This window comes from Aulostomus chinensis, chromosome 2, assembly GCF_037954235.1.
Source record: "Aulostomus chinensis isolate RoL2024-O1b breed Wild chromosome 2, RoL_Achi_v1.0, whole genome shotgun sequence".
Lineage (NCBI taxonomy): Eukaryota > Metazoa > Chordata > Actinopteri > Syngnathiformes > Aulostomidae > Aulostomus > Aulostomus chinensis.
The window spans coordinates 10268012-10283116 of NC_141321.1; the positions used below are offsets into that span (position 1 = coordinate 10268012).

Sequence of the window (15105 nt, forward strand, 5' to 3'; positions counted from 1 at the left end):
GCTTTTTAAAGTAATTTTTAAAATGTTTTTACAATTAGCCCATCATAACGTTTACTGATACACTTATTTATAAATTTACACACGTTTTTTGATTTAAGCTCATGTACCTGCAGTTTTGTCCTGGGGCCCCCACCTTAGGAAGCCCTGAGGGACACCCCGCAGTGCTTTATAATTCTAAACTGGCCCAAAACAAAGCACTTTCGTAACTGTAATAATTCAATTTTTTTTCATTTTTTTCTGCATAAAATGACTCATGAATGAATTTTGGATCCAAAACTAAAAATACTGAAAATGTTGGTCCCTTCAAGTCACAAGATGATTGGGATTCTAAATTAGTAAACATTTTCAATACTGATGTATGTTAATGCATTAATCCAGCAGGAAACAATGACATTTTTTCCCACTGGTGGCTCATTGACGCTCATCATGCTGCTGCTGTCTCTTCATACATTCCAAGGCAAAAGTAATATTCCTAGTGTCTGTTTGTGGTCTCACTTGATCTTCCTGTTCCAGGCAATCCAGTTCTTCCTATTGCCACAGGACTTATTCTACCTCAAGAAAGCTTTGCGTGATAAAACTAACCTCCTCCCCAAACGGCGACCCTTGTATTAATGACCAAATTAGCTCTTTTATGCACATATTGGGGAACCATCCTGTTGTATCAGCTGTCTGGAATGTGTTCTCAACCCAATTATCAAGATTAATGAACACAGAGGTTCCTTCTTGTCCTGGAATACTGCTCTTAGATGACAATCCTGTCCTGAGGCTCCAATACCTCAACAGGTTTTCACACTGTTGGCTGGTCTGACATCAGTCAAGAGAATGTTAGCACACCGACATCCTGTCCCTCCAGCAGTGTCGGCAATCATCATTGGACCTAATAGATATTCGGAGATCTCAGTAGGCAGAACGCACGGTATTAAACATGAAAGCATTGAGGCTGGTACTCTGTAGCTGCTCCTATATTGCACATGTTTACATTATCTCCAGAGATGCATGCGATAAGGCAGGCCCTGTCCCTTTTAGAAAGGCCTACATTCCTCATATTAGTTCTGCTGAGAGCCCAAATGTCAATGAAATCATCAAAACTAGAGATTCTAAACGAAAATTTATGTTGGTGCTTTGTTCCAGCCCTGGTATGGTGTGTCGCCTCACAGCAAGGGTTCGAGCCCCGGCTCGGGCACGGGATCTTTCTGTGTTGAGTTTGCTCCTGTGTGCCTGTGTGGGTTCTATCTATTTATCTATCTACACACACACACACACACACACACACACACACACACACACACATATATATATATATAAATATAAATATAAATATATATATATATGTAGAGAGAGAGATCGAGAGAGAGGTGTGTGTGTGTGTGTGTGTATATATACTGTAAATATATTAGGACAAATGTCCTAAAAAAATGACATTCAGCTCTATTGTGACTGAGAGAAAGCGTGTTATACCTGCATTTTTAATAACTTCCCACAAACTTAATAAAACCACAAAGGCAATTCAGATTTGCAGCTTTTAATGTAATAATCTCATAAACCTACCAAATTACTCACAAACATAATAACATTTGCCGACCACAAATGCAATACCTCAAAGGTGAAAATCTTCTGCTTTCAAAAGTGTAATACCTTCCCACCACACGTTATAAAGCACAAACATCATACACATAAATCTGCGGCTCTCAATGTTTCCATCTCCTCTGCTAATATCTCCAAGTTTCAGAAGCTCACACTCGCGTGACCCCTGTGGATGAACGGTGCAGGAGAGAAGAAAGACTTTTTGGGTTAACCTCCTCCCCAAGGGGGCTAAAGTTCCAAAAGTAATAAGCAGTGGATGTTGACAGTAGTGAGCTGGAGGCAGGATGGTGTGTGGGCGGGGCTCAGACAGGTGACGATATCTGGGAAAAGGCTCAGCAGCAGGAGCCCGCAGAACAGAGGGTGGAGAACCCGTGGGATGGGCAAAGAGGCTGGAAATCTTCAGTACAGGAATAGCAGGTACCAGAAGCACGCTGACAGGTTAAGCAAGCAGGTGAACAGATGAGGGTAGATTTATGGTGCAAGCATCTGGCAGGTGCTGTGGTGCCGAGGTGAAGATGCAATGGCTGGCAGGTGTGAGAGAGAGCGAGAAACAGGCTGACTGATTAAAACACACCACACATCATTCACATGAGAGTGATGAGAAGAGATGTGGATGATTCATCTTTCTTTATAGTTTCTTAAGTATTCAAGAGCCCAAATGAAGACGTTGACTTTGGTGCAATAAAGTAAACTGGAGCAAATTACGTTTGAAATGAGAAAATTACACAGTAGAGGAGAAAAAGAGGAAAAGAGAGAGAGAGAGAGAGAGAGAGAGAGAGCTGTCTCGTCAGCATGTATCCATGTTCCAAAGTATTATGTGGTTTTGATTGTGTGATTATCTCAATAACTGTACTCAGGCACCTGCTCTCTCTCCCTGCCCTCTGCTTGATTTGCAATAAAAGGGAACAATTTAATTCAAGAAACCATTACACTTGCTGTGATTGCTTCGCTTGCCTTCCAGCAGATGTGCCTGCATTCAAAAAGTAATATTTCAACCCACAAGCATAATATTGCTGTCACTTACTCCATTATCAAAATTGTAGGTCTGCTATACCAACATATCAACATTTAACAGCCTCTCACAGCTGATGACACGCACATAGTTCTAAAAAGAGGGAGACCACATGCAGGGAGATGCAACTGTCTCGCATTTCTCATTAAAAGCCAATAGAAGTAGAAAGTATTAATTAGCTGCCTGCAGCAAACTTTTTTCCTTTATGATTAATTGACCTTTTGGATATAAAAGGCCATCACGCCTTCATTTTATTCTATTAGACATCTGCTGCTTGAATTATGTCCAAAAATGGTGTTTGTGACGTCACACTGACCTTGACCTTCGACCACGAAGTTCTTATCAGTTCGTCCTTGAAATGCGAGTGGATGTTTGTGCCGGATGTAATGAAATTCCCTCCAGGCCTTCCTGTGATATTGCGTCCACCAGAACAGGACGGACGTGAGGTCATGCTAACCTTGAGATGGACGGACAACTCGAAAACACAATAATTCTACGCCCACAGCGGTCACCGATGTGAAGGCGTAGAAATAAATAAAGTTGATAATGTTGCAATCAGCTTGCAGTTACCATGGGCATGCATTTGACTGACACACATATTTTCCATCCATTGTCTTCCACTTATTCCTACATTAAGGGTCACGGGGGGTGGAGCCTATCCCAGCAGCCTTCAGGTGAGAGGCAGGGTTCACCCTGGACAGGTCACCAGTCCATCACAGGACCAACACATAGAGACAGACAACCATTCACACTCACAGTCACACCTACAGTCAATTTAGAGTATCAATCAGCCTCGTCCTCTCTTGATGTCTTTGGACTGTGGGAGGAAGCTGGAGTACCAGAGAGAACCCACACAGGAACAGGGAGAACATGGAGACTCCACACAGAAAGATCCTGTGATGGAGCCGGGACTGGAACCTGGAACCTTCTTGCTGTGAGGGGACAGTGCTGACCACTGCACCACCGTGCAGCGGCCACTTTTTTTTTCCATTTTTCAATTTACTGGTTTTGTCTTTCTGGTCTGCTAGATTTCGGTTTTTAGGATTTACCTCTTGACATTAGAATAGTTGCTCCTCACACATCATCACACTCAGCAAACCAACTTGTGCTCTGCAGTGGCTGCAATAATAAATCAACTTATACATATAGTTTACATTCCAGTGAAGAACAGCATTATGAACCGTGCAGATGCTCTGAATAAATGCGCCACAACCGAGTAGCCCTCACCTGGGCAAGTCAGTATGGTTTTAGGATATACATCAGTAAAAGTTTTTTGCAAAGCTAAATGCTAATCACAGCAGGAAAAAACACTCATAGTGCTATAACTAATGTGCTAATGCTCTGATAAACTCAGTTAAGCTAAGACAAAATAAGACTTTATTGAAGTCAGAGAAGAGGGCGGCACGGTGGTGCAGTGGTCAGCACTGTCGTCTCACAGCAAGAAGGTTCCAGGTTCCAGTCCCGGCTCCATCACAGGATCTTTCTGTGTGGAGTCTCCATGTTCTCCCTGTTCCTGTGTGGGTTCTCTCTGGTACTCCAGCTTCCTCCCACAGTCCAAAGACATCAAGAGAGGACGAGGCTGATTGATACTCTAAATTGACCGTAGGTGTGACTGTGAGTGTGAATGGTTGTCTGTCTCTATGTGTTGGTCCTGTGATGGACTGGTGACCTGTCCAGGGTGAACCCTGCCTCTCACCTGAAGCTGCTGGGATAGGCTCCAGCCCCCCCCCCCCCCAACCCTTAACAGGATAAGCGGAAGAAAATGGATGGATGGAGGATGGATAGATGGATGGATGTAGTCAGAGAAGAATGCTGAGTGTTGGAGCTGCAGGGGTTAACAGGGACGCACAGTAGAAATAAAACAGGCTGATCAATTATGGATAGAAGACAAAATGGAAATATATACAACAAGTTCTGAAAGGCAACAAAGACCTCTGTAGCTTCTACCAGAGAGCATTGCAATGATATAATAACTGCTCTTAACTGTAGACAATTGAAGGAGATGGTACTGTTATTGTACATCTCTCACCAGTGAGTGGAAACAGCAGGAGTTACTGTCATAAAAGATCCAGCTGGTTGAGACTCCCACAGTCTCACCCACCTGCTCCACACGGTCCAGGGGACAGTCCAGGGGATGGTCCACGGGACGGTTGGCACACATCTACCTCTCATAATGATGAATCTACATCACCAGCAAAGGTTTAATAAAGAGTTAAAACAATGGATCCTGAAGGGAACGTGAGAAATAAGTTTCATGGTAATCAATCCAAGCAGATAATTTTCCTTGAAACCAATAATGCGTCACATTGCCATGATGAGAACAATATTTACTTTGATGACTTAAATGAAAAACAACTTATAAACCACTAAAGTGTGGTTGAAAATGTGAAATGTGAAAATGTGTCGGAAAACTGCAACTTTTAAATCACCAAAAATGACTCACCACTGAATTAAGAGTCATCATCTCTCCAAAGGATGATTCTTGCTTTAAGACATTTTCTTCTCTTACCGCTAGGTGTCAGCATTTGTTTTTAAAGGCCAGTGTCAGTCACGTGTGCATCCATGTTGCGAGGTGATACAGAAAGAGAGAGAGAGAGAGAGAGAGAGAGAGAGAGAGAGAGAGAGAGGGAGAGAGAGAGAGAGAGAGAGAGAGGGGGAAAGGAACAGCTTGGGAAGTTTTGTTACACTGTGGAAAGAGACAGGACAGCCGGGAGAGAGTGTGAGAGAGGTGAGTGGTAAGTCATTTTCACTTTTCTCTCGCTATTTGAAGCAAATAATGGATCATCTAAATAAAACATGCTCCTCTGTCTGACCTCTTCCTGACCTTTTCTTCTCCTTAAGTTGGAGTTCTAACTGCACCATGCACATGCACTGATGTCAGCGACCTTGTTTGAGAGATTTAAGTGTGATAAATAGGGAGACTTGTTGGGCTGTAGTCGTCTAATTAGAGGGGATAAACTGTATCCTGGTTCAATTAATCTTGTGTGAATGGGTTAATGAATGTTGCACTTCGAGGTGGGATGACATCAATCATATTTAAGCTTTCTGTGGGGCTCATCGAGACATTCTTTGATACTACCCAGTGTTCCTTCACCGGCTACTTAATGTCTCTTGCTTTTGTATTGAGGATTGTAAAACTGTGGGCACAAGTGAGCTGTGATTGGCAGAGGAATATTTCCCCAGACTTCCATGGAAGACAGAAATAAACTTGAGGAGAAGAACAACATTTCAGAATACCAGCCATTCCTTAAAATATTCCCTCCCTTGACTTTTTTTTTTTTTTTTTTGGAGGAGTTACAAGAACTCTGTGGGCCTCACTGACTTCTAAAAGCTCTCACTGGCAGAGGTATTCACCACCATACAATGTGCCCTATGTTGGCTTTGCCGCGGTGCTTAAGTCTCCCAAATGAAGCTGCTCCATATTACATGGGGTGCATTAAAATTAATCACAACTTTAGTGGAGCGAGCAGAGCAGTCTTTAAGGCAAATCTATCTTGAAAATATCTAAAGCAGGAGCCCCGCTGTGGATTACAGGGCCCATTTGGCTTTAGTGTGATGATTTATTTTTTTTTGTCTTCTCGTTGCATCAGTGACAAAAAAATCTTGACAGATTTATTCAGCAATGTCTCACAATCAATCGGTTTGATGGACTGCATTCGCTGCTGCCTCACAGCAGTTGTACATAGAGCAACATGTTGTAGAATGAAGATTTTTTGTGTAAAAACACAAGAAGGGATAGACCGTGATGCAACGCACCTGTGAAGAGAAGCTTGGTTTGGCTTTCCATCGATTATCTCAACAACCATCCTGATCACCTGCTCAACCTCATGAGGCTGCAGGCTCGGCCTCGAGAAGGTCTTGTGTTGCGCTGAGTTGTACGGAGGCAGCTCTCGTTTCTTGGCTGTCAGAAGTTGTTGTTGTTCTAGCAGGTCACATTGTGATGTGGCGGCTTTGTGACTATATATATTTACAGGTATGGGGATGCAAAAACAAACAACAAAACTCACCAAGACTCAGTTTGCACATGTAAACAACAATTTTTCATTTCCACAAGGAGACAATCAGTAGGACAGTCACACACTCACACGCATGCTCCTCAGCTCCGTCCTAGTTAAAATGAGGAGTTGAGGCACGAGTATGATGGCGAGCATAAACGACAGCTAGGCGCACTAGCGACTATGTTTATTTATGGTGTTTATTCCTCCCAGCTCAGTGTGAGTGTCTCTCTGTGTTGCTGTCATTTGCTGGAGATGTTTACTTTTTCCCAACGTACAAAACAAACCTAACTGAACCTGCGACCCAAAAACCACAAGACAACCCCAACTGTGGACATGGATTAGGTGAGATTAGATTAGATTAGATATACTGGCTTTCCAACACGGGTTTGTGGGTGATGCTATCCTGGTTCTAGCCCTTTAAACTGATGCAATTCAAGTATTGATATTTGTATTTTCTATTGTTAAATGAGGACATTCAACAGTAGCAGTAGTTTTGTTGAGCAGCAGTGGCCTCCGATGATAGAAAGGGGCCAACATAGAAAACTGTTCATCTGAGATTAGCAGAGTACTGCACGATTGTAACTTGTTTTGTAGTGAAATTTCTGATTTTGACGACAAGACTGAGACCGAGATTAATGGAGGCATGTTTGGAGAAGTGAGAGTCTGCTTACTCTCATGCTCTTCCACCATAAATGTCCCGAGGCCAGGGGTTACCATTACCACTCACTCTATGGCAAACTTATACTAAGTATCATGTCAAGATATCCGAAACATAGTGAAAGCATAATGCAAAGCAAACAACTGCAGTCTCAAAAACCATATCCAGCTGTCTGAGCCCTAAGTCCTCCAGGACCCTCAAAACATTTTAGACTTTGATATCAAATGGCCGATGGGGCCCAATGTTGTGTGTCCTCTTGATTAGTTTTGCCTGCTATAGCCAGACACACAATTTAAAGCATTATTTTTCATATTTTTTTGTGTTTAGAACCTCAGTCATGAATTGATCTCAGTGTCAGTGCATCAACTGCAAACACGAGTTATAATTAACTGCAGCCTGTGAAGTGAACCCAGCGGTGAGGGAAGTGAAGTATATCACAGGGTAATACTTGTACGGAACAGAATCAAACTATTCAGAGGAACATTTTTCCTTTAGAAATAACTTTGGCTCTTGTTCTATATATAACTAAATGAGTACTGCTCATGACATGTCCTGCTCCTTCCAGCACACAGCGGCAGACTAGCTTGACATATTCCAGGATGTGCACACAGACAGTAAAGACAAGGAGGCAGCTTCCTTTTCCCTCGTCCTCCCACATTTCATCAGTTCCAGCATGAACTGATGAACTGATGGCTCTGGACATTTGGCAGCGGCCCATTGTTTACACTCGGCCTGCAAACTCTTGCCAAGACCCAGGCTGCTGCTGCTGTTACATGCACACACACACCCACCTACCCAACTACCCACCCACCCACACACCCCCACACACACACACACACACATCTCAGTCTGTGTTTTCCTGTTTCAGGTATTTTGATGCAAGCAGTGAAAATAGATTTGGGAGACGAGGTGTTGAGAGTTTCTTTAATCGTGGCAGCTGGTGTTGTTTGTCCAACTGGATTTCTGTGGCTGACGTGGGCTTCTCTAGGTGTGGCAGCTCTCTGGATAATTGCCCTGAACACTGGCTCGACTGTGGGTGGATTTAACAGGGCTACATTGTTCTGCTGCTTGCAGGTGTATCTGTGTGTGTGTGTGTGTGTGTGTGTGTGTGTGTGTGTGTGTGTGTGTGCGCGCGCGTGTGCGTGCGCACTGGTCTGCTCCAAATTCACTCACCCAATTTTCACTCTGTGCTTTGTTCCTTGTTTTTTTTCTTGCCAGATTTCAACCAGTCTTCTCTCCGTTTGTTCCCTCACTATAGTTTATGCCTGCTGTTTGAGCCTCATATTGTCATTGCCCACTTGTCTTGAGTCCTGCCAAGGAAAGAGAGCGCCGAAGTGTAGGAATATGTCTCCTTGATAACGTATGCAGAGTCTTTTTTTCGAAATACCTACTTCAGATTCCTGTCTTTTATCATTGCTGAAGAGGATATGTAAGCATAGAAATTAAAAAGAAAATGTAAGAGGTTACATGAGGTGAAAATGTGAAATGAGACAAAACATAGTAATCAAACCTTGGAGGGAAGCTGCACACAAGTAAAAGGAAAAGATTTTTCTGTCACACTACTAGATAAAACAGAAAACCGACTTACACGATTCTGGGAGGTCACACAAGGGAACATCTGCTCAAGGAGTAAGAGAAATGAAAGCATATTAGAAATAGTACCATAGCAAAATACATCATCAGCCAGTGTCACGGTCACTTTTGATTGTTGATTTTTTTCATTGTGGACTTTCAGTTTTGCACGTCTGTGGACACATCACCTAGTTTTGATCTTTGTGCTGCTCATTGTTTCTCTCATCTGTTGTTTGTTTCTTGTATTTGGATCAGATCTTGTTGCAGTTCTTGCTTTGTGTTTATATGCATCTTTTCTTGTTTTACTTCTTGTTTTTGTCTGTTTCCCACCTTGTCTTGGTTGCTCATCAGTCCTCCTCATCCACAGCTCTGTCCCCTGCGTTTCTTATCCCATCAGCTCCTTCCTTGCCCAACTGTTTGTCCTTGTGTGATTTGCTGTAGTTTTATTTTGCTTTGGTTTGCTGTCTTTTCATCGTCAGGTAAAAGATTGTCATTGCCACATCCTCAGTTGTCGCTCATTCTGTTGTCATACATGTTCTTCTTCCTCATGCCTCTTTATCTCGCTGTTCACCAGAGCGCTTTATCTAGATGTGAGGGGATCTGCATTTTGGTCCAATAACATGTTGTTGTTGTTTTTTTTGTTGTTTTTTAATCTTTACAGCCACACTAGGCAGTTCTTTAATTCAGGTTGTAACACGGAAGAGGCTGTTGCATCCGATCTTGTTATCTGGATTTTAACAACACCGCTGTGACATAGAGTGCACATAAGACTTTATGCTTACTGAAGTTTTCTTTTTTACAAATTTTGTTCTCAAATGTGTTAAAATGCGCCTCAGTGAGCACTGAAGCTTTGCCGAGAAAATCCATCTCAGCTCACAATTAAAGGACACTCTCAAATGTGCCGGAGATGTCACAAGATTTGAGGGAGCACGTAATTGGCATGCTGACTGCTGGAATGTCCACTGGAGCTTTTGCCCGTGAACTGAATATTAATTCCACTACCATACCTTCTTCTACATTGTTTCCAAGAATTAATATATTCTCAATAAGAAGCAGATGGCTAAAAGGCTCACCTATGAGAAGAGGAAATGAAGGCAAACTGTAGTTTTATTCCTCCTCTCAGGATGTGAGGCACCAGCTTCTATCTAAGCGACTATTTTGTCTCCTGGCTGAGAGCTCTGCTGCAGTGTTAGAGCAGAGTGAAAACCACAAGCCATAAACCACAGTCTTTCACCGCCGTTGACACCCAGTCACACACCCAGTTTAACACAGTTTACTCCTCTCGCTACATTGCCTGATGTTTTCCTCCCTTTATCTCACTTTTCCCTCCGTAATTTAGATTTAGTAAAATAGATTTAGCCCTAGATTACATGCATATATGAAGTCACTATAATGTTTTGTTTCGACTGTATAGTTAACCTTAGATGGTAAAAGAAGAAGCAAACATTTGCATTTGTATTGTTCTTTTTAGCTCTCTTGGTAGTGCAACTGCAGACAAAACCATACATAGCCTGTAATTACGCGATACACTGTGTTTGGAGAACTCTAAAGGCGGTTCACAAAGTCAAAATAATTTCTGCACTTTTATTTTAAGGTTTCCTTTTCATTCCTTTCATGCAAAACCTCTCTCCGTATTATCTGGTCCTTGGAAGGGTTACATTTTGTTTCGTGCGGTTTTGTCTGCGCCGCCTCTCTCTCAAAGTGACAGCATGAGTGTCATTTATATTCATTTTTGGCAGCGTCTCATGGCCAGTCTTTAGTCATCTTAATTGATTTAGCCTAACTTTGTAGAAGATGCTCCCTGGACTCAGATCAGACTATAGCTTCAGAGTGAAAATCGATTTTCATGACTTTAAAATGGAGAGCATCTGTCCGCCAGATCTGAAGTACAGTATTTTCAGAAGGTTCCAAACTCAATGATGTCCTGACGTGTGCCAGATTGAATACAAAGAAAACTGAGATTCTGACAATCTTAACAGAATTTCTTATGATGAAAGACTGAACACAGTCTTTATCTATCATATTCTCGTACAGACAATCAGGGCTGTAATAACAACCTTTGCTCATGTGGCAGCTTTACAGGGGAAAGGGAGCCTTGTTTCTGGTTGTGCCACAGCTACATTCAGAAGTAAGGCTTCTTGATTCTCTGAGCAGCTCTCATGCAATTTTTAAATTCTGCCAATCAGCTGCAGCTTCTTATTCCAACAAAAGTTCCCTATAATATCAATATCAACTGAATTATTTCATTGTTTCTGTGGGAAACTGCAGCTGATGGAAGTGTATTGCATTCATTCATGAGATAAGACAGCTCACTGGGTTGCCAGCGCCTCTCGGTCGTCTGCATGGAGGCGAGCGAGCTCAGATACCTTCCTCTAAATGTTATGGATTTATTCTGGAACCTTTTTGTGTGGAAAAAAAGAGAGATGTGAAAAAACAGGTAAAGAAACCAAACATGATTTATAAAGAAACAGGGAACCAAAGAAGGATAACGATGAATAAAAAAATCACAGCTTACATCCTCACACACTTCTGGTTGATTTGCTGTAACCGCTAGAGGATAACACACACAGACAGCTCAGAGAGAGAGAGAGAGTGTGTGTGTGTGGGTCGGGTGGTGGGAAGTTGTCACTGTATTTGGGTGTGGTGAGAGACATTTCTGTTTAAACGGAATTGAGGAGTGGAGTTGAGAGAACGGGAGGTGGCGACCGCCACAGCAAGAGTATGTGACTACACAACCTGCAAGACTGGATTCTACATTCAGATATGCAGTGAAGTCAAAGTGAGATTGTGGTAAAACGCTTCGAACTGTGCGAAGAGACCAGGTGCTGAGAAGCACTGAGCCAGTTAAAACAATACCGTCTTCTGTGGTTCAACTTGAACCTAAAATGAAACACAAGTGTTTACAAGGTCAAGAGCGTGTAATTAAATATGCAAATGAGTTGCATTATGGGAATTTGGGACTCGCTTTTTTTTTTTTTTTAAAGGTGACTCACAAAAACGCTCCGGATCCTCCCCCTGCAAACTCATCCTCCTTTATACAAGTGAGGTGCCTGCATTTCTAACTGCCTGTTGTTGGTCCAGCATTTGCTCCGAATTTGTTGGGGAAAAAACAAAATTCTGCTGCAGGTTTTGGATTGTGGACAGCAGGCTAGCAAAAACAATCTTACAGGGTAGAGGTGAGCTGACAGCCTTGCTGTCGCTGCAGCTCTCTGTGCTGTGGGGCTCCCATGCAGATATTCCAGCCCACAGCATCAGAGGCAATGTTAAGCTCTCACCCGGGCTGATAGCGGTGTTTCTCCCTCCTCGCGGGGGCAAATATGAAATATGAAATAACAAACATGTAGAATCAAGGCGTCAGGAGGTTAATAAGAGATGCAGTGCTTTTTATGTTTAATGAGTGAGTTTCTTTATTGGACTCTGGATTTTGGACATAAAAATTGTAGAGAACCTATAATTGTTGACACCCCCCCCCCCCAAAAAAACCCAAACCAAAACAAAAAACAACAAAACAAACCGTGCCTGGTGATGGAATCAGATGTGGTAAACCCTTTCTTTCTTGCTTCTGCAGCCCAAGAGCGTGGTTGTGTTTTGCCTCTTTGCAGTCAGGCAGCTCTGATGTGCTGCTGTTTCCAGCAGTTACTTCATGGCTCCTTCACTGCCCAGATTTGAGAAATAAACTCTTCGCTGTGCTTCTCCCAAGATTTCCCACCACATCAAAGGCACTCTCCACTTGTGTTTTGTTCTTGATTCATTCCCTGACCTACATAGGCCCTTTTTTTCCTTCTGTCTCTCAGTTTGTCTGGACAACCGGAACCGAGAAGGAACTGTGTAGTTTTTCTCTTTTCAGTTTCATATTAGATCCTGTATTTATGGGCTGGCCTGCGTGTGTGGGAGCTTGTATGTGTTGTGGATGGATCATTCAGAATAATACACAATGCCTACAAAAGGCTGTTAAACGCTGCCAAACTGCAAAGGATTTGAACGATTATGAATACGTCTGCTTTTCATTTCTAATTCATTTGTAAACAACTATGAATGCACTAAAAAGAGTGCATTTAAACATTTATGGGTCCGTCCTAATTTGACTTTATTATTATTTTATTATTATTATTATTATTGTTCTAACACATTTATTTATTACTTTTTTTTCCTTTGAAAAAACTACAGGCTTACGATAAAAGACGTCCAAAGTGATTAAAAACTGGCGGCAAAAACGGAACTTTTTTATAACTGCCACACAGTGACCTGCTTGTTTGTTCAAAGGACAAAAACAAAGCCTGTTTGCAAGCTTTCTAGCCTCACACTGAATCACAGCAGCTCTGAGAAACACAATATGCTGTATATGTTGCACTTATCGACGAACCTTCTTGACACATTTATCTTGTTTTTGTGCCATTTTCAGATCATTTATCTAATTACATCCCCAATCAGCGTTCAGTGGCTGATGTCACACATCGTTATCGCCTGTCAGCAGTATATTTCCCAGCACTGTAATTATGTACAATCACGTAGAGGTGTTGGCATTGCCTTGATTGCTGTGCCCTTTGTAAGGTCTGCTCCATCCCGGCCAAACCGGCCGACACTTTCACACCCATTTTGTTTCAGGATGACAAAGACAGTCAAATGCTGACTTTTGCTGTGTTGGAGGACCAACTTGGCCAATTTCTCTCCGATTTGTTGTGCTCCTATGTAGGTCTGTGATTCAATTAACATTCACAGTCTGCCACTCCATAGTCCACAGTGACTTGTTCTCATTGTGAATTTCACAAGGTACTTTTTTTTTTTTTTTTACTGCCACAGCCTGCGGATTAGTTGCCATGGAAACAAAACTGTCAGATGACAAGAGGAACACCTTACCCGATACTTGTGTTTGCCTCCTTCAGTGGAGGATACGGAACAGAAAAGTTGGAGTGTTGTTGACAGAAGCCTGCTAGCTCTCAGGGACTCTGACAGAAAGTTTCTGACAGAAGTGAGTTAGAAAAACCTTAATATTTATTTCCCCTCTCTTGGCCCATCCAGTTTGTGCTCCTTGGACTTACTCCTGGAGTTTGACTTCTTCTTTATTTTTTTTGGTATTATATAATGGTATAATATATTTTGACTTTTCCCACAAAACAAGTGGCGTTTGTTTTTACAGCAACCAAAATCCAGCCATGTGTAATGTTAAAATCTTGAACCAAAAAGAAGTGAGTAGCACTGAACGTCTGAGGCGCTCCTCTTCACCCCGTACACGGCAAGTCAGATTTTGTTTACAACGCAAAAAAAAGAAGAAGAAGCAAACCTTAAAGCCATTCGTGAACAATTTGCAGCAAATGCATGAGTTTGGTCTCATTTGAAAGGTAAGACTCTCAAGTTTTTGCTGCACAGTGCAAGTGCTTCTGGCACTGTGTAGTAAAAGTCTGAGCACTTAAAATCAGGTTCCTGCAGATGAATAGAGGAGGAGGAGGAATTAGCTGCAGCACGGCTTCAACACTGACCTGGTTTTGGTGCAGAATTCATCAGCATGTCGTAGAAAATGAATATCTCACTCATGTTTCCCGGAGTTTGTCCAGGCGTCAGAAGGTGTGGCAGGTTTGGACCAGGTATGACAAAAATGCCAAACTTGGCATCATTTTTTTTTCTTCATCAGTTTTGATCGCTACTCACGCCACTGTTTGGAGTCATATTTATGATTACTTTCCGATGATGACAATAGTCCATCTACTCTGTGTGCTGTAAGGTGACAAGATATTAGGAACGTAAATCTGTTCTGTTCAGCAGCCTCCAAAATAACAATTAAATAGATAAAGAATACAGATTAACTGCAAGTACTACAAAACCTGTCAGTGGTTTTATGGCGCTTCCTATCATATTCTGCTAGTTCATTAGTTCTATATTTACACCCCACTGTTTAGCGTTGAACAAGTACACAGACAATAAATCCATAGATGCGCAGTTAGGTTACTGATTTAATACTTGGCCATATTTTTATTCATAAAAGTATAATCAGATTTGCGTCTTGGTTTTATTTTGTACTTTGAATATACTGAGACTACACTGCCTATTTCCCTGTTATATAATTCCATCCCGTTGTTTATGAACCTATGCTGGACTTATTTTAGTTGAATTTATTATTGTGAAGGAAATAATGATTGCTCAGTGTTGTAATACAAAAAGGCTTTATTCCTAAGTACATCTCAATAAAAGGATTAAGTACAAGTCAAACTACATTTTGATTTGGATTTGTGAAGTAGATCTTTAAAAAGTGTATAAAAACAAGACTCTTATTCTTTCTTCGTTTA

The 15105-nt window shown here is 41.9% G+C and overlaps 1 protein-coding gene across 2 annotated transcripts in view; it reads left to right on the top strand.

The window, feature by feature from the left end:
- Positions 1-5269: 5269 nt before the first annotated feature.
- tspan4a (tetraspanin 4a) overlaps positions 5270-15105 on the top strand; it is a 144714-nt gene continuing 134878 nt past the window's right edge. Inside the window, exon 1 of one of the 2 annotated variants that reach the window (XM_086227182.1) lies at positions 5270-5324. The gene's annotated coding sequence lies outside the window, so the exon portion shown is untranslated. Of the gene's footprint in view, positions 5332-15105 lie in introns of both variants that reach the window. The other variant, XM_086227173.1, reaches the window with a different exon arrangement.